Below are 22,354 nucleotides of genomic sequence, written 5' to 3'. Positions count from 1 at the left end.
AGTTTCTTAATTCTTTATCTACACTTCCTCAAAATAAGTCTCTTATTACTCTGAAATGATCTGGAATAGGTTGTATTGGTTATAAATGCTTTTGCCTGCAGGTAAGATGAATCTAAAAAAATTTGTTTCAGCAAATAGGAGTTAATTTTTTCTCACCTTTCCCAAATTTGTATGTAACAGTTTTTTTTTTTTTTTTTTTTTTTTTTTTTTTTTTTTTTTTTACCAACTCACTAGTTCACATTGCCTGGGCCTTGTCTCTGTTTTTCTCTCCACCTTTTCCTTGAGGTTACAAGAAGGCTGCTGCGTTCCAGGTATCAGACCCTCTGTTCAAAAGAAAACACTTATCAAATAATTTTAAATCATAGTCTCAAATTTCCTGACACATTGACGCATGTTGCATTGAGAAGTGTCACTCATACAATCTCCTCTTCATTCTGGCTAAATTTGTGACTATCTCAATTCATGTTAACATGGTGGAAGAGACATTCTCTAACTTCTGAGGTTCAGCATAAAATATAGCGAGGTTTCTGCCTAATTCTCTTGACATATATATTCTCTAGATGCTGCTCGTGGAATTCTTTCTCTTAATAGTCTCCATTTCAAATTCAGATGCTATCTGGAGAGAAGACTGAATTCTAGAAAATTTAAGATGATTTGTTGCTTGGGGGAGGTATGCCAAAAGAAACAAAGGTGTTACTAGCAAGAAGAAACAGAGATAATGGATATTGCAGAAGCAAGTAACAGTTTACCATAATAACATAGGAAGAAGTCTATATCATTTGTATATATGTGCAGTTAAAACAAGGCAAATAAAATACTTGTGAATCCATAGCCTACGTAAAGTAATAAAAGTCAACAACAAATCTGAACCTCCTGGAGTCTCTTTCTGATTACAAATATCTCCTTATCCCTACATCCTGTGAGAAAATGGAACTTGCCCCTTTGTACTCAAAATTATGTTTCAGAGATTTAACTGCATTATTAGTGTGCCTGTTTGTAATTTGTTTGTTTTCATGACTGTATAATATTTTTGTTGCATTATATTTTTGTCATGGTATGTTTATATATCAATGCATATTCAGCATTTTTGACTACTTTGATTTATTGTATTGCTATATAAGCTCTTGTGCTTCTCTCCTGGTGCATATGTAGGGATATCTTTAGGAAGTATACCCATGCATGTGCTGTCTGCATACAAAGGTTACATTTACTCAGATTTTCTAGAAAATACCAAAATGTTTTCTAAAGTAGTTTCATTAATCAGCATTTCCTGGATTGCAAATAAGCCATATCTTTTGCATGTGTATTATCATTTCTAACCCATACTTAAGAAAATATTTGTTTAGTTCTTGGTACATTTTTCTGTTGGATTATATTTCTATTGACTTTTCTATATTTTTATTGACGTTATCTTTATTTTTAGAGATAGCTACATAAATTATAGATAACTACTTCTTTGTCAAATAAGCATTATAAATATTAACACCCAGTTTTTAACCTTTTAAATTTTGTTTTAAATAACTGAAAAATAAAAGGTTCTATGGTTGTTTTTTTTAATTTCCACAGTATATTTTCTTTTAAAATATCATAAAATATTTATGAATTTCAGTTCAGTGGGAACAGTTCAGGGTTTGGAAATCCTTGACTAGTAGTTCACTAAGGGTCTTTGAATAACTCTGCTCTGGATTTTCCTATAAGTAGTTGCAGACAAACCCCTAACAAATGTGTTTTTTCTGTTACTTTTATGTTGAATTCAACCTGGTGATAAGACAATCACATAATTAATTTATCTCACAAGTTTTGGTCTAAGATCCAAAATTAGCTGGACCTCAAGAAAGTCGATTTCTATACCAAAGGAACGATTAGGCTACATTTATTTATTTTAGACTACTTTTATTTGGAACAAGAGAGAACCCTTAGTTCTCTGAGCTTCACCCCAGTCAATACATCATAACCCAGTTAGAAGCCATAGCGATTAGAATTATGTTACCCCTGTGGTCCTGACTCTGAAGGACTTATCCCAGAGAACAGATACCATGGGAAAGAGAAGATTAGTTCCTTTGTATATTCCTTTCCTAATTCCATTTTACCTCTGGTCCTATTATCACAATCTCATCTGTTTCCATAGTCTTTGTACCTAAGGCTAAAATCTGAATTGTGAAGATAAAATTGATCTTTACCTTTGGCAATACCTAAGTTATCACTTATGTATTCCAGATGTATCTAGCTCTGTGTGACAGAAAAATGTGATGTTTCATCATATTGTTTATTTGTCTAGCCACACAGTAAGACTACATCCCCCAACGTCCCTTGCAGTATTGCTGAGGTGTCATGACTGCATCTGACCAATGGAATCTGAGCAGGACTGATTATAGTTTATTCCAGGGAACATCTTATGTGGGCCTCCTACTGTTTTTCTCTAACATGGAACCAGCCTGTTTCAGATGATGTAGCAAAATAATGCAGTCTGGTTTTTCAGAGGAAAATTGCATAAAAATATGACATGAGTCTTTGGTATCATGAGATTTGGGGGTTGTTATAATAATGTAATCTAATTTAGGCTACTGACAAACTTCTCAACAGAAATTTAAAGAGAAATAAGATGAAAATAAAATGAAAGTGAGGGATGGCTGAGTTTTCTCTATTCTCTATTTCTATATTGGTGTTTTCACTACCAATATGAATTATAGCTCATTTGAGTTTTGAAGATGTATTAGGGCCAATGATATTGGAAACGTAGACACAGAACACCCATGATTCAACACTATCTCTACCTTCCCTTTACTTTATTCCTGACACATAATTTTTGCTTTATTTTAAATTCATTGAACTAGAGACAGTTGCCTCAAATTCATACCCATGAAAGTATCACAGTCACAGTCCTCCCATTGTTCATTGATTTGCTCGAGCGGGCCCAGTAACATTGTGAGACTTATTACTGTGTTTGGCATATCCAATATGTCACGGGGAGCATGCCAGGCTTTGCCATGCTGGCGAGATACTCTCGGTAGCTTGCCAGGCTCTCTGAGAGGGGCAGAGGAATCGAACTCGGGTCGACCATGTTGGCTGCATGCAAGGCAAATGCCCTACCCGCTGTGCTATCATTCCAGCCCATGAAAATATCATATAGTAAAAAACAATTACCTCTTCTGACTGCATATATATATAGTTTTATTTATATTATAACACAAATCAAGCAAAATATGCTCCCACACACAAAAATTTCTTTAAAGGGGAAATATTTAAAAAATTTTTTCTCCTCGGGCTGGAGAAATAGCACAGCTGGTGGGACATTTGCCCTGCACGGGGCCAACCCGGGTTCGATTCCCAGCATCCCATATGGTCCCCTGAGCACAGCCAGGAGTAATTTCTGAGTGCAGAGCCAGGAGTAACCCCTGTGCATTGCTGGGTGAGACCCCCACCCCCCAAAAAAAACAGCAAAAAAATTTTTTTTCTCCTTCCCTTCCCTTTAGGAAATACAAAATCTATTTATTTTATTTTGGGCGCCATCGTTTACAGTACTGTAACTAGTAGGGTTTCCTGCATAAAACATTCTAGCACCACACCTTCCACCACAGTGTTTGCTAGCCTCTATTATTGTACCTTCCTTGTTCCTTCCCACCCCATAAGCTACTTACTGAAGACCAGTGCTCAGTTTCAGTTGCCTTTGGCCGCTTGCTATTCCTCTGCTATATCGAGTAGTTAATCCTTTCTAGCGCTTATATGAGAGAGATCACACTGTGTGCCTCTACTTCATTCAGCATAAAAATTTCTAAGTCCATTCGTAGGAGCAATTAGCATGGTTTTTTTTTTCTTTTCTTAGAGTTGAGTAGTATTCCATTGTGTATAGATACCGAAGTATCTTTCTCCAGTAATCTACTTTAGGAAACTTAGGTTGTTTACAATTTGGGGCTAGTGTGAACAGTGCTGCAATGACCATAGGAATGCAAATGTCATTTCTGGATAGAGTTTTTTGGGCTTTTGGGACAAATGTCCAAAAGTGGAATTGCTGTTTCCTATGAAAACTCAGTTCCTGTTTTTTTTTGACAAGTGTCAACAATATTGTTTTCCAAGAAGGCTGGACCATTCTGCTTTACCACCAGCAGTGAAGGAAGGTCTTTAAAAGGGAAACCTTCAGGCAAATATTGTGATAAACTTGAACAAATATGTTTTAGAATGTTCCAGGCTGAGCTAATAAGTCTCTTGCATCATTATTTTCTTCTATACCTTCTAAATATGGATCTGTTTCTCTACTACATTTCTGGGTCACTGGCAAATATTTGTCTTTTTATTTTGAAAATTCATACAAATTATGTTTAAAATATATGATAGCAACCTAAAAATATCAACATTAGAATGGAGTTTAGCCTATTGATTAAAAGATTTAAATTCAAGTGGCATGACGCTTCAAGAGTTAAGTAGGAAGATGCAAATAGTGGCGAGTATTGGACAATCCCTGAATGAGTGTCCTTTGTTAATTATTGCTACGTGATGGTGCTGAGTTTCTAGTTAAAAAAATTTAAAATCTGTCAAGGTCTAATTTTAGCATAAAATTATTAACTTTAAAATTCTTAGATATCCTCTAAATGTATCCCGGGGACCTTAGTCTAGTCTAACTTCCTAGGAAGGCTTTGAGACCTGCGGTAAATCATGTGGCTGCCAACTGAACAAGGGGAATAATCCAATTCATATAGCTCTCCCTTGTCAGTTGTAGTGGGAGCTATTAATTAGAAAGTTTTCATAGGAATTGTAATTGACGTAGGAAGAATGACTCAACCTTTTAGGAAGCAAGTTAGCTGCTGTGTTACCTTCTTTTCTCCGAAGGGCATTTTTTGGTTTTGTTTTGGAGCCATACCTGTCAGGGGTTACTTCTGGCTCTTTACTCAGGAATTACTCCAGAGTAATTACTGACTACTCTAGTAATTACTCCTGGCTGTGCTTGGAGTACCAGATGGATGCCAAAGATCAAGTCAGTCTCTGCCGCATGTGCAAGGCAAATGCCCTAAGGGCTGTACAATCACTCTGGCCCCATGGGGGACATTTTAAAGGACCTCTTTCACAGCTTAATTAAAAATTAAGGCTCAAAATACTTACCATGCTGGCATTTCTACTGAGAAATCAGAAGAACATTATAAAATACCCCAAATGTTTTCTCTTTCATGCCAGTCACTGTTCTTTCTATTCACTCAGAATCCTGGCTTGGAATTTTGATACAAACAATTCTCTGATAATTAGGACCATTCAATTAAATTCATTCCTTTCAAATGAAGTGTTAAGAGGCTTTGAAGGAACAATTCTATTTGAGACTTGGAAGGTCATTTTGGGTGAATGGAAATATGCAGTAGGTGTACAGATTTAAAGTATTAAGCCATGATTAACAAAATTATTCATAGTAGAGTTTCAAGCATTCAAGGTTCCAGCACCAATCCAACCACTAGTGTCAACCACTTTCCAACTATGTCCCAGGTTCCCTCCCAATTTTTCACCTTATACTTCTTACCTGCCCCCTAACCTTTTTTAATAATTAAAAAAATTATAAAGTAGTTCACAGTATTTCATTACATTTAATATTCAAACACCTATGCCACCACTATTACACCTTCCCGCCACCATATTTCGGGTGTTTCCATCACGAACCCCAATCCCTGCCCCAGAGCAGAACCAAAATAATATATTTTGTCTTGTTTGTTATGGAAAACCCACTGAAAATGCTACAACAAAGTATCCTTAGAGGAAAGAGGATGAGGATTGCTGTATTCTACCCAAGTACCATTAAGCCCTTCTATAAGAGATCGCTAACATGTTGTTAGAAGTTAACCTTGTGTGCTTTTATTTATATCTGTAAAAAAGAATATTTGAGACTTGGAAGGTCATTTTGGGTGAATGGCAACCAATCCCTCTAAGATTGGTTGACTCCTACTTTGAACTCCACCAAATGTGGTGTGGTACTCTTGGAGTATGGGTAGGGTGTGTGGTATGAAGTGTGGCATGGCCGCTAATGCGGCTGCACAGTCCAATAATAGGTTCACTGCTGGGTGAGGCTGTACCTGAGCATGTAGAGAGCAGTAATGAGCGTGTCACCTGCCCCCTTAACAGGCAAATTTTTAGGTTTTGGTTGTTACAGTTTGGGTCTCGCACAAATGTATTAAGAACTGCTCTTCTTCGGGTTTCTGCCTTCTATGAAGAATTACTTTGAATATCAAAATTCAGAGCTAGTATCCAAAGAAGGATAAATATCCCGTTAGAAGACAGTCACAAAACGAACAGCATACATGGCATTTAAGAACATGAGTCAGCAACTGTGGATAATAGCTTTTTATTAAAGGAACAACAGTATCCTGCTGACCACAAAATACACAGCAAGAATTCTTGAGCTTTGTGTTTACTCTCTAACTGTACATATTTTATTAAACAGTCTGCGTTTTATTAAACACTCAGCTCTGCTCCTGAGGCAGGCATTCTGCTGTCCAGAGAACAGCTGGATTTTCTCAGAGTACGTAGATGAATCAGGCACCCTTTTATTGCCTTCAGCAATACAGCAATGACTTGGCAGACTTGGGTTTTCTCACTGCTAAGGGACTATTTTATAACTCTGCTGTCTAGAATGTCTTTCCTTGGGCTTCTTTTTTCTGTGAATTGGCAGTGCCCTTCTTTTCTAATCATCTTAGAAAGACATTTTCTTTCCCTTTGAGCATAACTTTAGTCATCCCTCTGGCAGTCACTATTCATTATTTAACTTCATCCTATATTTCACTCTCTTTTTCTTTCTAACTCTGTAAGAAACATAAGGGGAAAGCTTGCTGTATCTTCAGCATGTCTTGTTTTTGCTTGCCCTTGCTTTTCTGTTGTCTAGCACAGGCCATCCTATGACAGGCATTCAATCTTGGTAGATGGACAGATGGATGGAGAGATGGATGAAGGATTAAATCCACAGAGTTAATAACAGCAGGGGCTCCAAACCACAGCACTGTCACACTATCTTCCCGTTGTTCATCAGTTTGCTTGAGCCGGCCCAGTAACATCTCCACTGTGAGACTTGTTGTTACTGTGATTGGCATATCGAATACGTCACCGGGTAGCTTGCCAGGCTTTGCCATGTGGGCAAGATATTCTCAGTAGCTTGCCAGGGTTTCCAAGAGGGGTGGAGGAATCGAACTTGCATTTGCTGGGTCGGCCGCATGCAAGGCAAATGCCCTACCCGCTGGGCTATTGCTCCACAGCAACCAAGCTTAAAAATGTATCTGTCAAAGAGGCAGGCCTGGGAGCGGGAGGGTGGGTGGGAGGGTAGGAACCTGGGAACACTGGTGAAGGGAAATTGATATTGGTGGTGGCACTGGTGCTGGAACATTCGCCAGAATGATAGTATAGTGGGTAGATCACTTGCCTTACACTTGACCTTACATGTGTTTGATCTCAAGCACCCCATATGGTCCCCCAAGCACCATCAGGAGTAATTTCTGAGTGCTGAGCCAGAAGGAACCCACGAGCATTGCCAGGTGTGACCCCAAAGAACTCAAATAGGAATAAATTTGGGAAATTAGTGTCACTGAAAAATTTATTTTTATTTATTTATTTATTTGGAGCGATAGCACAGCGGGTAGGGCGTTCGCCTTACAAGCGGCCAACATGGCCGACCCGAGTTCGATTCCTCCGCCCCTCTCGGAGAGCCCGGCAAGCTACCGAGAGTATTCGATATGCCAGACACAGTAACAACGAAGTCTCCAATGGAGACGTTACTGGGCCCGCTCGAGCAAATCGACGATCAACGGGAGGGCCTTTACCTTTACCTTTACCTTATTTATTTATTTATTTATTTATTTATTTATTTATGTAGGAGTACTGCTATTTATTCAACTGATTAGCTGATTGAATTGGGCATAAACTGCACCTTACTTTTTTCCATTTTTTATAATTTTATTTAGTGAATCACAATGAGAGCAGTCACAAAGCTTTCTGGCCTAAGTCTCAGTCATACAATGAAACACCCATACCTTCACCAGTGCCCATTCTCCACCCCCCAAAACCCCAGTATATCCCCATCCCAAACCCTCCCCCTACCTGTGGGGCAGATGATTTCCACATCACTCACTCTCTACTTTGATTACATTCAATATTTTCACACCACACCCACCATTGTTATTTGGGATTTTACCCCAACACTCACATCTGCTGAAAAGGCGATAGTAGACAATTTGTTTTCTATTGCTGGTTATGAATAACATATGATGTCGTGTGGCTGCAGCAGTGGCTACGTGATTTTGAAATTCCGAAATTTTAACAATTAAATCTGGAGGGATTTCTGCCAGAACCTGCTGGGTTCCGAGATTTGTTCCTGAGTCTCTTGGGTCATGGATGTTAAGCAGCTTGATCAGGAGCCAGAAAAGCCTTTCATGGACGGTGACTCAGGGCCTTGTTGGGGTGGGGAGGAAAGTGCCGGTTCCACCCCCATCCTTGAGGCCCTGCGTGTCTCATCACTGGGGACCCAAACCTGACTGTTCAGTGGTCTCTGGAGGATGGTGGCCACCAGGCCACCAGGGGGAACAGGCCAATGCACGAAATCTATTCCCATCTGGGGTGACCCAGCGCCAGTAACCTACTGCAGGGACTGGACGCATTTCTGCCAAAAGCTGTTGGGTTTCGAGATTTGTTTCTGAGTCTCTGGGATCATGGCCATTAAGCAGTTCAATCAGGAACCAGGAACCATGCCTCCAATTATATAACTTAGTGGAAGGTGGTTTGTGAGTGTGTCTCCCACATACCTAACTTTTGGCCATTTACTCTCTTGGTAAACTTTGTCCCAAGTTTTTGGGGTCTGACCAAAGGCACAGCAGTAATTTTGGGGTATCTGGAAATCTGAAGGTCCCATCAGGCTGCTGATGCAGTTGCCTCACAGGTACAAATTCACCTGCTGGCGGCACCATACCCCCAACAGTGAAAAATTAAAAACATTAAAAAATAACTAAACATTTGTATGGAAGTGATGGGGTCCAATTAAAGGAAAGACTGTAGCCTGTTAGAAGTTTGATAATTTGTTGACTATCCACTGTGATATCTCTAGAATTTGCATATCTATTCATTTGTTTTGCATTTACTGAGTGTCCACTTTGCTGCAGCAACAGTGGGGTCTAATGGGAAGATGGGCATACATAACAGAGTGTAGTAAGCACTGTTTAGGAGGCAGACAAGTGAGCTCTGAGTGCACAGAGATACATGTGGACTTTGGAGAAATTTTGGAATTTTATAACATCCTCATGCTTACTGCAGTGCCTGGAGTGATCCCTGAAACTATCTGAGAAGTACCATAACCAAGGGTTATGTATTTACAGAAACATCCAAATTTCTTTTCTTTCTTTCTTTCTTTCTTTCTTTCTTTCTTTCTTTCTTTCTTTCTTTTTCTCCTTCCTTCCTTCCTTCCTTCCTTCCTTCCTTCCTTCCTTCCTTCCTTCCTTCCTTCCTTCCTTCCCTTCCTTCCTTCCTTTCTCTCTCTCTCTTTCTTTCGCATTCTCCCTCCCTCCCTCCCTCCCTCCCTCCCTCCCTCCCTCCCTCCCTCCCTCCCTCCCTCCCTCCCTCCCTTTCTCCTTCCTTCCTCACCCAAGAGTACTCAGGACATACTCCATGGTCTGCTTTCAGGGATCACTTCAAGCACTGCTCTGGAGGATCAAATCTGGTTAGCAGCATGAAACTGAAGGCTCTATTTGCTGTAACATCTCTCTGGCTCCTCTTTCTTTTCTTGCCTCCTAACACCAACCATTTCTTCCTTGGGAATGAAAGCTTTTCCTTGACTCCAGGGAATAGGTGCTCTGTTTCTAGCCATTAATTTCTCCCTGTATTTTAGATGGGGGGATAGCAAGATGTTAACATTTTGACTCTGAGGTTAGCAGGATCCCAAACTCTTCCCAGTAAAGCATGAATAAGATAAGTGTTAAGATATAACAGCCACAGTAGGAGACTCTGGATGCAGCAGGGGTAGAACCAGTAGGCCAGAGAGATGTTACCTAAATAAAGGTTGAGGCTTATGTGTAGAGAGTTGTTTAGAGCAATTCTCCTGCTACTTTCCCGTCCTGTGGGAAATCCTGCCTGGAGGGGCACTGTTGAGAGATACGAGAAGTCTTTATCTCCCCTACTGATCTCCAGTCTGCAAGTGAGAGAGAACTTGGGTGTATGGACCCGAGTTTCATGTCAGCTTTCCGGTTAATGGCCTCAATGAATTGTCCTCAAAGGACACCTCCTGCAGTGCTCTTGGATTTAGGAACACAAACTTAAGAACTCTCTGTACAAATATTTTTGGGTCAAATGAAGCAATCTAAATGACCATCTGGAGACAGAGAGAAGGAGACATCCTATTATAATGAGAATATACCCTGTAATCACAAATTCATGTTGTCCTTTGCAGTCAGCATTCTTTAACTCTATAAACCTAATTTGGGGCAAGTTATTTAGCCTCTGTAGGTCCTAATTTTCTCATCTGTCAAATTAAATCCTAGTATTTATTATACTGAGTGGTTGGGAGGAATTAATAAGTTTTTAGATGTGAAACAGCTGTCATAGTGCCTGGGCCATTTTATATGTTTATTGTATGTGTTGTTATTGTAGTATTTTGGTTGTTGCCTTTATCATTATTAGCAGGAAATGCCCAATTATTTAAAAAAAATTTTAAAAATACTGAGTGGTTATTCCCGGCTCTGTGCTCAGAAATCACCTCTTATAGACTCGGGGGACTAGTTGGGATGGATCTTGAGTCAGCCACATGCAAGTTAAAGTCCCTACTCACTGTACTATCACTCTAGCCCCTCAAAGGATATTTTAGGACATTGTATGTCTCTTCTGAAAATAAATAAAATATTTGCGCTCTGAATTTGCACTCGTCTACTCATTTCCAGTTCATTTCGGAAGATATTACAAATTCTTTTCTGCTTCTTACCTCAGGATTGATCTGGGATCAAAGATTGAAGGAAAGGTCATAGGTTCTGCTTATTTTTTTTCTTTGCAAACTGGATATCTTTATTCAAACTATTATAAATTTCAGGTTAAGTGTTGATTTTTGTAGGGGATTGGGGGGAGAAGAGCTCACGAGGCAAAGTTTAAACCTGCCCTTGACTCTGTGTTCAGAAGTTGCTTCGACTATATTTTTTTGCCTCTCTGGGATATATTCCCAGGAGTGGTATTGCTGGGTCAAATGGGAGCTCAATTTCTAATTATTTGAGAATCGTCTATACTGTTTTCCAGAAGGGCTGAACCAGTCAGCATTCCCACCAGCAGTGAAGGAGGAACCCTTTCTTGCCACATCCACGCCAGCACCGATTGCTTTTGTTCTTTTGGATGTGGGATAATCTCTGTGGTGTGAAATGATATCTCATTGTTGTTTTGATCTGCATCTCCCTGATGATTAATGATGTAGAGCATTTTCTCATGTGCTTTTTAGCCATTTGAATTTCTTCTTTGAGAAAGTTTCTGTTTATTTCACCGCCCCATTTTTTGATGGGGTTGGATGTTTTCTTCTGGTGGAGTTCAACCAGTACTTTGTATATCCTTGATATCAACTCCTTGTTGGATGTGTATTTGGCGAATATTCTTTCCCATTCTGTAGATTGTCTTTGTATTTTGGTCACTATTTCTTTTGAGGTGCAGAAGCTTCTTAGTTTAAGATAGTCCCATTTGTCTATCTCTGTTTTCATTTGCTTGACCAGTGGCCTGACATCTTTGAAGATACCATTAGCTTCAATATCATGGAGGGTTTTGTCAACTTTGTCTTCAATGTACCTTATGGATTCTGGTCTGATGTTGAGGTCTTTAATCCATTTTGATCTTACTTTTGTACATGGTGTTAGGCAGAGTAGCTGTTAGAAAAGACAAAGTCATGATATTTACATACAAGTGGTACTACATGGAAAGTATCATGTTAAGCGAAATGAGTCAGAAAGAGAGGGTTAGACATAGAAAGATTGCATTCATCTGGAGAACATAAAGTAACAAAATAGGAGACTAACACCCAAGAGTGGCCGAAATTAGTACCAGGAGTTTTGCTCGATGGGTTGTACGCCAGCCACACATGCTAGGGGAAAAGGGAGCTCAGATAGGGAAGGGAGCACCAAATAAAGGGTGTTGGGAGGATCCTCCCAGGGTGGGAGAAGCATGCTGAAAGTAGACTATAGACCAAACATGATTGCCACTCAATGCCTCTTTTGCAAACCACAACACCCAAAAGGAGAGAGAGAACAAAAGGAAATGCCCTGCCACAGAGTCAGGGTGGGGTGGGAGGGTGGGGGGTGGGAGGAATAGTGGGACCTGTGGTGTGGAAAATGGGCACTGGTGGAGGGATGGGTACTTGATCATTGTATAATTGAAACCCAAGCACAAAAATTTGTAAGTCTACAACTGTACCTCATAGTGTTTCACTAATAAAAATTAAATTAAAAAAAAAAGAAGTTGCTGACAGTGTTCAGGGGATCATGTGCTATAATAGGGATAGGTAGAATAAGTTTTAAGTGGAAACAAAAGACTTTTGTCTTCCCCTAAGTTTTCCCACACCCTATTCCGGCCCAGTCTCCCACCATTAACTACATTTTAACATCTCATTGTTCATTCTCTTTATCTCTGTCTTGCACCCAGCTAGAAAATATTGCCAACTGGTCAGAGGATTCGGGCATCATCAGGATAGGACTGAAGTCCTGTTTCTGCTTAATATACTTTCATAGCCAGAATTGTAGGATGGCAGTATTCTCTCATGCTCACGCTTCTTACTTTCAAGTGCTTTTTTCTTCATTTTTTTTCAGCTCAGCTTCTCATTGTTCTTTTCTATCTTCTTGCTGTTATGCTAGATTCAATAAACACCACTGGTGGTTTTCTCTGGGCCAAAAGCTATGCATTCATGTACAATTATACCTGCTTTCCTCCCCACTCCCCTAGGCTGTAGTTCTTGTTTTTATTAGTTGAGAAAATGCCCCAGTTCTCCAGTTATTTAATTAACAGTGCAGGGGAAAAAGACATTATACAGAATATTGCTGATAGATTGAAGAAGCAATTACTAAGAAGTGATTCTATATTTTTTATGATGCCCTAGAAAAATTTCTTGTTCAGACTCCAAAAGTCACTTATTTAACCTAACATGCCTCAAGCTTCAATTTTTATAAACAACAACCATTTCTCCAAAATGATACGTGACTGAAAATTTAAAAGAGATTTTGAAATTACCAAATGGGTTGGCAATCTGTATTAAATAAAGAAATAAGAAGCTCCAATGGCAAAGTGTAGTGGACTCTTTTGGCATGCTGAAAACATTTCTGCTTAACTCTCAGTTCTCATTTATCATGTATAAAGAGTTTGATATCTGAAAGGCTGCAATAACTTTACCATGGAATCATCCTGGTAGATTACCAAAATGCATTGTTCTTCCAAAAATAGTTGGATACCTTTATTTCTAAGAGAACTATGAGTCCAGTAGCAAGGCCAGCGAAGAAAAGACTTGGACAAGAGTAAATATTCAACTGCACACGAAAAAATTTTGAGTCACCAACGACTTCATTTGGATAAAATGAAAACTTTTGAAGCAGAGGGAGACCCACACTTGTCCTCTGTGGACTCTATGGAACAGGACGAAAATAAATTTTGACTTGTGACTCAGAAGTTCTCTCAAGCCTGTTGCAGCTTTGGCATACAAAATATGCCAGGAAAACAACAGCGCTTTCTAATTGAAGAGGAGAAATAAGTATAAATATTCACAAAGGAACTTTTACTTAGGGACTTGCTTGTATATAAATAAAAGCACCCAATTATTGAGGAAAACAGAGGAGTAGCATAATAAAACATTCAGGAATAAATGCTGCTCATTTGAGAGAGAACAGAGACAATCTATCTGACTTGAGCAGAAGGTACATGTGGTACATGTTAGACTAGAAACTAGAACCATAATTTTTCTTTGTTTCCTTTACACTCTTTCTACCAGTTACCTTCAACATAAGGAAAACAAAATTTTCTGAGTATGGGTCTCTGAGGGCATTGAAACCCTCAATCCCAAACCCAGCCCAGCAAATAAATAAATAAATATATTCAAGTAATAGTGGTGAGTGGCGAAAAGTTTCCATCCCATTTTGTTTTTCATTTTTGTTCCCTAGAGGCAATTGTTATACTGAATTTATTGTGTATCCATCCACAGATAGTCTGTCTAAGCATGCATATTTGGGTGTTCCTATACAGTTCTACATGCTCACTTGCCTCCTACCTGCTTTATCTGGTCAGATCTATTCCTCCATTGCTAATCCTCTTCTTTTCACACAAATGGCACCACCCATTACACACCTGTCTTGTTCTTGTTGCCAGTGTGCATATATGTTTTCTAAATTAATATATTCTGGCAGTTGCTTAAACCCACAGCAAAATGAGAGAAAGGTACAGAGATGTCTTATGTATCCTCTTCCCCACAATGCACAGCCTCCCGCATTGTCAACATCCCATTAGAATGGCATTCTTATGTTATAATTGATACACCCACATTAACAGATCATAATGATCCAAATTCCACAGTTAACATTAGGGCTCACTCTTGGTTCTGTACACTAAATGGGTCTTGACAAGTGTGTAATGCCATGTAATCACTGTTATATCATACCGAGTAATTCCACTATTCTAAAAACTTCTATTCGCCACCATTTAACCCTGTCCTGTTGATGTTTACTCATGCTCACTATTTCTTTAGAAGGCCTTAGTAAATGTAGCCCGAGAACTGCCTATGTGTCATTGTCACTTCTCAGTGTATGGGGATGGCAGTTTTCCCTGTGGCCACTGTGATCTGGTTTGAGGACTCTCTCTATTGGTGCACATGGGTAAGAGGGAGCTGGGGCACCCGGGGTAGTTCTCTGATAGAACGGAGGTAAATACCCCTGATTCACACTTCAACGAGGCAGCTCTGAGATGCTATCCAACCTATATCCTAGGGTACATAGAGGATTAACCTTGCAAAGCACAAATTGGTACTATGTATTATATATGATGTACTTTGTATTATGAGCTATGTACTGTGGTTTATGTAATTTGTACTAGTGCTGTGTACTACGTAGTGCCAACTACATACTTTGATTGTGACTTAGAACTTTGCACAACATACTTTGCAATGCGTGTTATGCGCTTGCAGAATATACCACATATTTTGCATGATGTATTTTGTACTATGTAATTTGTGTGCTAAGTACTTTGCAAAATGTACTCTGTACTTTGTACTATGTATTTTGTGTCATGTGTTATGTACTTTGCACTATGTGTTAAGCACTTTGAGTATGCACCGTGTACTTTGTGTTATGTACTTGTACCCTGCACTATGTATTTTGCCCTATATACTTTGCACTACATTCTGTGTACTTTGTACCATGTACTTTTGGCTATGTACTTTGCTCTCTGTACTTTGTGCTACGGAATTAGTTCTATGTACTTTGTACTATGTATTTCGTTCCACATATTTTGTGCTATATACTGTTAATGACCTCTTGGTTTTTTTGCCTTTGCTTACTTCCTCATTTTCCTCTAGGTCCTTCTGAGGATCTCCTTTCACTTAAGTATTTGTTTATTCAGATGACTGTGTTTGGACTGTGTTCTGTGTAAAAGCAATTCTAAGTACTTGGATGCTTGCAGTTCCATCTTTACTCCTTTTTCCCCACAAGCACATTTGCTGATGATGGATTCTATTTCCTAAAATTTTTCTCTCTTTATTTTTTTTCAGTCACCTTGAATTTACGAAGTTGTTCATGATTGGGTTTCAGGCATATAATGTTTCCAACCTGATCCCCTCACCAGCGGCCACTTCTCTCCACCAACGCCTCCACTTCTGTCCCCACTTGCCTCTCACCCATGAGTCAGCTTCTATGATAGGGTGGTTTTTATTCCCCTTCAATTTAAAAGATGAACTTCAGTCACAATAACTGCTTCAAAAATCAGTCGGCTGTCATATATTCCTAAAATCCCCAACCTAACCATAGTTTCTTGTGGTTTCCAGGGAGAGAACAATATGCAGGTCTGCTCACTGTGGCCTGTGTACTTACTGTTTTCCATTGAGCAGAGCCCTATGGGAATTGACTCATGCAGCCGACACAAAGCAGCACCTTCCTGGGCTCATGTGAGGAAACAAAAGAGTATTATGTCCAGTTTGATAACTCAGACAGTACTTATTTCAGACATATTCTATAGATTTCCAGCCAAGGTCTCTCCCATTTTTGTAGTCATTTTATGGTTGCTTGATCTTAGCTGTTTTTACCTTTTATTTCAAAGATTTTGGGAGCATAAGTTGATGAACAAGTTTGGAAATGCAGGCAGAATTTTGCATATAGAAATTAATTAACTCCATATTGAGGCTTTCAAAGGGTTCTGCCTGTAGCTAACCAAAAACATGGTTTTATAGTCCTATAGGGAGGAAAAAAGTGAACTTAGAAAAACAAATCAATATGACTTGACCAGAGTTTTTAACTGCTTGTTTGACTAGTCTGTGGGTAATTTACTAAAAGGTAATGCTATCAGTATATATTAATGGGCAATTTTTTTACTGATAAATAAAAGTGATGGAGGAATAATAATTAAGATTTAGACACACTTAGGTCTCTGATTACTCACAAATCTTTATGAAGGAAAATTCTGTGACATCTCTTTAAGAGGTGGTTCATCTAGGAAACATCTGGAATACTTTGCAAAGCTTCCTTTGTGTTAGAAGGAACAAGCTGATTCAAGTTGTGTGACTTAGAGCCTCAGAGGTTGCAATAAATATCTGGTTTGTACCTCGAATTAAGAAGATTTCCACCTAAGCATAAATCTACTTGAAAAGAAAACTGCATGGTTCCAAAAATAGCTCATTCCAAAGACATTTTACTCTATCCAAAGAGCTGTCATTCGGTATTGATTATGAGAACTCTAGAATTTTCTGCCTTGAATTGACGTCTTTAATCATCGTTTCTATTTTGAAGTCAAGAGACTGGAATGAAAAAAAATCGGAACTAATTCAAGGTAACTCAGTTTAGACTAGACCTCTATGATTTCTCCTTAATTTTTGAAAAAGTGGCTCTCAATTGATTTTGAGAATAAGAACATACAACCCGCCTCACACTTGAAATAAAAAATGAAAAGAATATGCCACATCTGAAGGAGAGAAGTAATGGGTTGTTGTAGTCATTTTGGAAGAAATATATGTACACCTGTGTGAGAGCATACCTCAGGAAAGCCCAGTTTTGCAATGCCTTATGGGATGCTGTCCAATACCTAGTTGTTCCCGAGGCCCTTCCAACTGCTCACCGTTAAAGAGTCAAGAAAGAAGCAGAGAGACCTCTGAGATGGTCCTCTTTCATCATAACCTTTAATTAGTCATCAAGCGCCACTAGCCCTCAACTTGAATGGTTGTGCCCCTTTCATTTGCAATTGTCTGCACTTCCTTTTCTTCCACTTCCTCCAAGCTTATCCTGCTGGTTATCTCCTTATGTTAGATCATCAGAACAGTTTTCCAAATGATAGCACCTGTCCTATGGTTTTTGACTTTGATCTGTCCTTGGCACCAGGGCAGGGCTTATCGTCCTAGCACACAAGCTTTGTGCCACTTTCCTAAGAAACCTTTAAACTTGCAAAACCATCCACGGTGTCTAATAAACCACATTTCCACCCTAGTTTGGCTTTTAAAATCCTACCCAGTCAATTTCCAAGCTTGTGTGACGATCGGGCTTCATCCTTCTTTCTTATTTGGTGTGATTTTGTGTTTAAATGAACACTTTTATTTTCATTTGCTCTCAGGAGTATATTCTTCATGCTCCCATTTAAATTTTTTAATTAAGGAAATGTGGTTTACAAAATCATTGTTAGTTTTGGACATATAGTATTTCAACATCAATCCAGCCACCAGTATCAACTTCCCTCTATCAGTGTTCCCATATTTCCTCCCCACCCTAACCACCACCCCGTCCCTGCCTGTCAACTTGACGGGCACATTACAAAGTTTCAGTGGTTGCTACTTAGCTCTCAAGTTTTCAGTTTTGTTGAGTCTGTGTTTTGAATGACACACACCCATATCACCCTTTACTTCCCGTTCTCTTCTTTCCCTCTTGATTACTTTCCTTCTCTGTCCTCCTCCTCTTTAAAAACTGGGGTCCAGGGTGATCTAGGCATCCCTCTTTACTACAATACATTTCCTTATCCAGTACTCAGACCTAGGGATGCTCCCATTCTTACTTGAAGTGAATGACATAGGGATCGGAACTGGGTTCGAAAACTGTAGTGGCTTTGCTGAGTAAATTTTTTAATCCCTCCAACTCTATTTATCTATAAAATGATGGCAACACTGTAGCACTGTCCTCCCGTTGTTCATCCATTTGCTTGGGCGGGCACCAGTAACGTCTCCATTGTGAGACTTCTTGTTACTGTTTTTGGAATATCAGATACACCACGGGGAACTTGATAGGCTTTGCCGTGAGGGCAGGGTATTCTCAGTAGCTTGCTGAGCTCTCTGAGAGGGATGGAAGAATGGAACCTGGGTCAGCCACGTGCAAGGCAAATGCTCTACCCACTGTGCTGTCGCTCCAGCCAAAAAATGATGGTAGTACCATCTAACTTTCAGGATTATTCGAATAAGGAAAATAACAGATGTGACATATATATATATACACATATATATGTATGTGTGTATAGGCAAATTTTAATTTTAATATATTAAAATATATTTTATATAAAATATATGATTCATGTATTTGGCATTTCAACATACCTTTATTGCCTTTTATAGTCTTTTAGAATATTTGTTATTTTTTCATTGGTTTACAATTTTATGGAATTTGGAGGGTTCACACAACTCTGGATTGGTGTAGTTATTCCCACTTCCACAACCAAAGTTCCAGTGCTGGCCACCCCACTACTACTCCAAACACCTCTCTGCTCATTTCTCCCACCCTCATGTCCTTTGGCTCGAAGAACAATCACCCTAATTTTCACAGAGTTGGCTTTTGTGTTTCTTGACCATTTGTTTAATTTATTAATTAATGTTCTACATAGGAGTGAGGCTGTTTGGTAATTGTATTGCACTTTCTGACTTATTTTGCTCAGTGTAATCTCCTTTAGTTCCATTCATTTTCCCCCAAAGGCAGGATTTTATCATTTTCAATGGTAGAAAAGTATTTACAGCTTCTTTATCTGGTTGATAGGCATTTAGGTAGATTCCTAGGTTTGACTTTTTTGAATAGCGCTGCTATGGAGACAAGGTAAAAATATCCCTTTGAATGAGTGTTTTTCTCTCGTTCAGGTAGATGCTTAAGAGTGTATTGCTGGAGGCTGTGGAATTACCATTTTTCTTTTTCTAAGGAATCCCCACAGCCTTGGTCTTGATAACTTAATGCAGTTCTTGTACTGTGTGCATTGATTTTTTTTTCTTTTGGGGTCACATCTGGCGATGCACAAGGGTTACTCCTGGCTCATGTCCTCATGAATCAGGGGACCTCATGAATCGGGGGAATGCTGGGAATTGAACCCGGCTCAACTGTGTGCAAAGCAAATGCCCTACCCGCTGTGCTATCGCTCCAGCCCCTGAATTGACTTCTAAATGTGCCATGTATGTTCTTTCTAGATGCCAAACTCAATATATTGTCTCCTCTAATAGAAAACCTTTCTGTTCTCTTTTTTCCATTTTCTTTCTTTAATTTCCTTCCTTCCTATGCTTACCTAATTCAGGTCTCTCAGCATCCAGCTGCAGGTTCAGTATGAATCCAATCTCCCCTGGAAATCCTTCGAGAGTGCCCTTGGTCTCTGTGCTCTAAATTTCCCCAGTGAAGAATATGTAGTAAGGGAATACTCCCTTGGCTAATGCTTCTCTGTGTGGTAATGGAGGCAGACAACACATCTGAAAAAGGTTTCAGAACGCATAGCATACGAGGAATCCACCCTGCACTGCTTAGACCTTTACCATTTACCCATACTAGGGCAGTTTTGGAGCCTTTCTACAGAACAGGAAACTCTGGAACCCTATTTAGCTTCATAGGTGTCAATTTTATTGGCTGGAGAACTGCAATTTTTTTCTTAATAGTATGACAATTAAATTAAAGAGTGTTTGCTCATAGGTGCATATAAGAGAAACTGACATGATGACTTTGTGATTTTTTTCTCTAGAATTTTCTCTTGATGTTAGAAGTCTTTCACCTTTTTATATTATGATCAGCTTTGATCCCTGTGATGAGCATCTTATAGAAATTCAATAAATATTTGTTAAGTGAAATAAAGTTTGCAATGTGGAAAAGTAAAGGAGTTTTAATTTGTTCTTACTTGTTAGGGGTTCTGATTAAGTAAAAAAGAAAAGGGTATGGAAACAGGAGTCTGATATCAGGTTTGGAAGACTGTAGGTATCAAGCAAGTAGAGTATGCATTTCTTTTATTTATTTAGAGAAAAAGAAATTTGGTTAGTTTATGCCTCTTATATTCTCATTTGTTTACCTTTTGAATGGATGTGGAATATGCTATTAAATATTTTCAAAAGTGCATAGGATAGAGTTACAAGCTAGTGTGTGTATTTGTGTCTATTCATGTAGGGTGTCACTAAAGCTTATGTCATATTTAACTGACTTTCTTTTAAAAGAAAACAATATTTTTATTTAAAAACACATCTTGAGGCAAAATTCTAAAAGTTAGGAGACCAAAAATGATATGACACCATAAAGTTACAACTGTAGCACAATTTTCCCTGGATATCCTAAACAAAGTTCGATTTATTGAGATAACTTTTAACCCTAGTCTTAATTCATTGCAGACATTTGGGATCTACATTTCACTTGATTCTTATACTTGAGATATGACTCAAATACCACATGTCCGTGCCTTATAGCTGTTATTTTATAAGACAGATTCTTTCATTTAGAAATCAGAGGTATATAAAGGAGAAGGTGATCTTCGAAGAAAAAAAATCAAGATAAATAACTTTGCCCACAAAATGCCAGAATTTATAAAGGGAGTTTGAACTCCTAAAAGAGTTCTGTGTTTCTCTCTTGGTTGCTTTGGCTGGGATAAATTAAGGTCTGTGGTTTTCTATTCCTTGGTCATGCCTTTTAAAGAGGAAATGCAACTACTGGTAAAGCAAAGGGCAGACACTAGTAGAACTGATGTTCACATGGTGTTTGGCTTATGAACCCATCAATGACCTTGTCTTAGTCATGTCTCTTAGGACCAGGGCCTCCTCCCATACCCTGTGGGAGGGTGGTGCCTCCTCTGAGGTTCATGTCTGGATGAGTTATCAACCACAACAAGCACCCTCTTGAATAAGTCCTTTGGATCATGGGGCAAAATAAGACAACAGTCCATCACTTACATGCTTCCCCATCAATCTTTGCTTGGGTGTGGTACTTTCATTTCCTTACACAAAGAGCAAAGGAACAGTTCCTTTTGTCCAGGATTTAAAACGTAAAAGGCATAGAAGAGTTAGTCGTCAAACATATAAACTCTTCTTGTTAATAGCACTTTCAGACATATGATGCCTAATGTTCAGTTAGCAGAGCTTGATCTGTTAAGATACCTTTCAGCTAATCGTCATTGTGTATGATAGAGCTCAAGATTTTATGAAATCCTGAAAGTGTTGTTTAATGTATTGGGCAGAGTAATACAAAATTGTTGATATTTGATCACATTTAATTACAAAAACAATTTTCTATGGCTTGATCTAGTATGAGTAAAATCTTCTCTAGTCTTCTTTCCCACTAATACATAATTATTTCCCTGCTGGTAAAGATCATCTGAACCACCATAAATCAAGAGGGAGTGGAGGACTTGGAGTTGTTGACCAGGTCATAGTAGCTAATATGGAGTTTGAAGTGAGGATGTTCAACACTGGACACAATTAATTCAGCCATAGAGGGAAGAAGACATTGAGCAAAATATCTCAATGATGTAATGGGTTTATACAGTGTCGGAAACAGCTAAACAGTATGCCAATTACTTTCCCATCAACTGTGACATTTAGCATTGAGGGTAAAAGTTTATGTGGCTGAAGTAAACTTAGGCCAGTACCTTTTACTGTGCTAAGCCATTCTGACACATTTGGAAAGGCCAATGGCTCTTGACCCATTAAATATTAGGAGAATAAAAATATCAATCCCTATCGGAAAAGATGCAAGTACTAAGCAGGAAGATGGAAATGGAGGTTGGAGCATGAGAATGGGAAATAAAAGGATTAATGTAAGAGAGGAGCGAGGACTTTGCAACCCAAAAGTTCCCTGAGCTTAGTGCTAGTGGTCTGGCAGGAGGGAAAAAAGATAAGAGGAGGGGGTTATAGTGCCCCACCAGGTCAACCTGTACCTGTGGGGTGAGTGCATCAGCAGTCTGATGGTGACTTCAAGTTTCCTGATACCTCCAAATTGCTGCTGTG

The sequence above is a fragment of the Sorex fumeus genome, unplaced genomic scaffold (genome assembly GCF_029834395.1).
Source record: "Sorex fumeus unplaced genomic scaffold, SorFum_2.1 ptg000014l, whole genome shotgun sequence".
NCBI lineage: Eukaryota > Metazoa > Chordata > Mammalia > Eulipotyphla > Soricidae > Sorex > Sorex fumeus.
Note: the sequence above shows the minus strand (reverse complement) of the source record.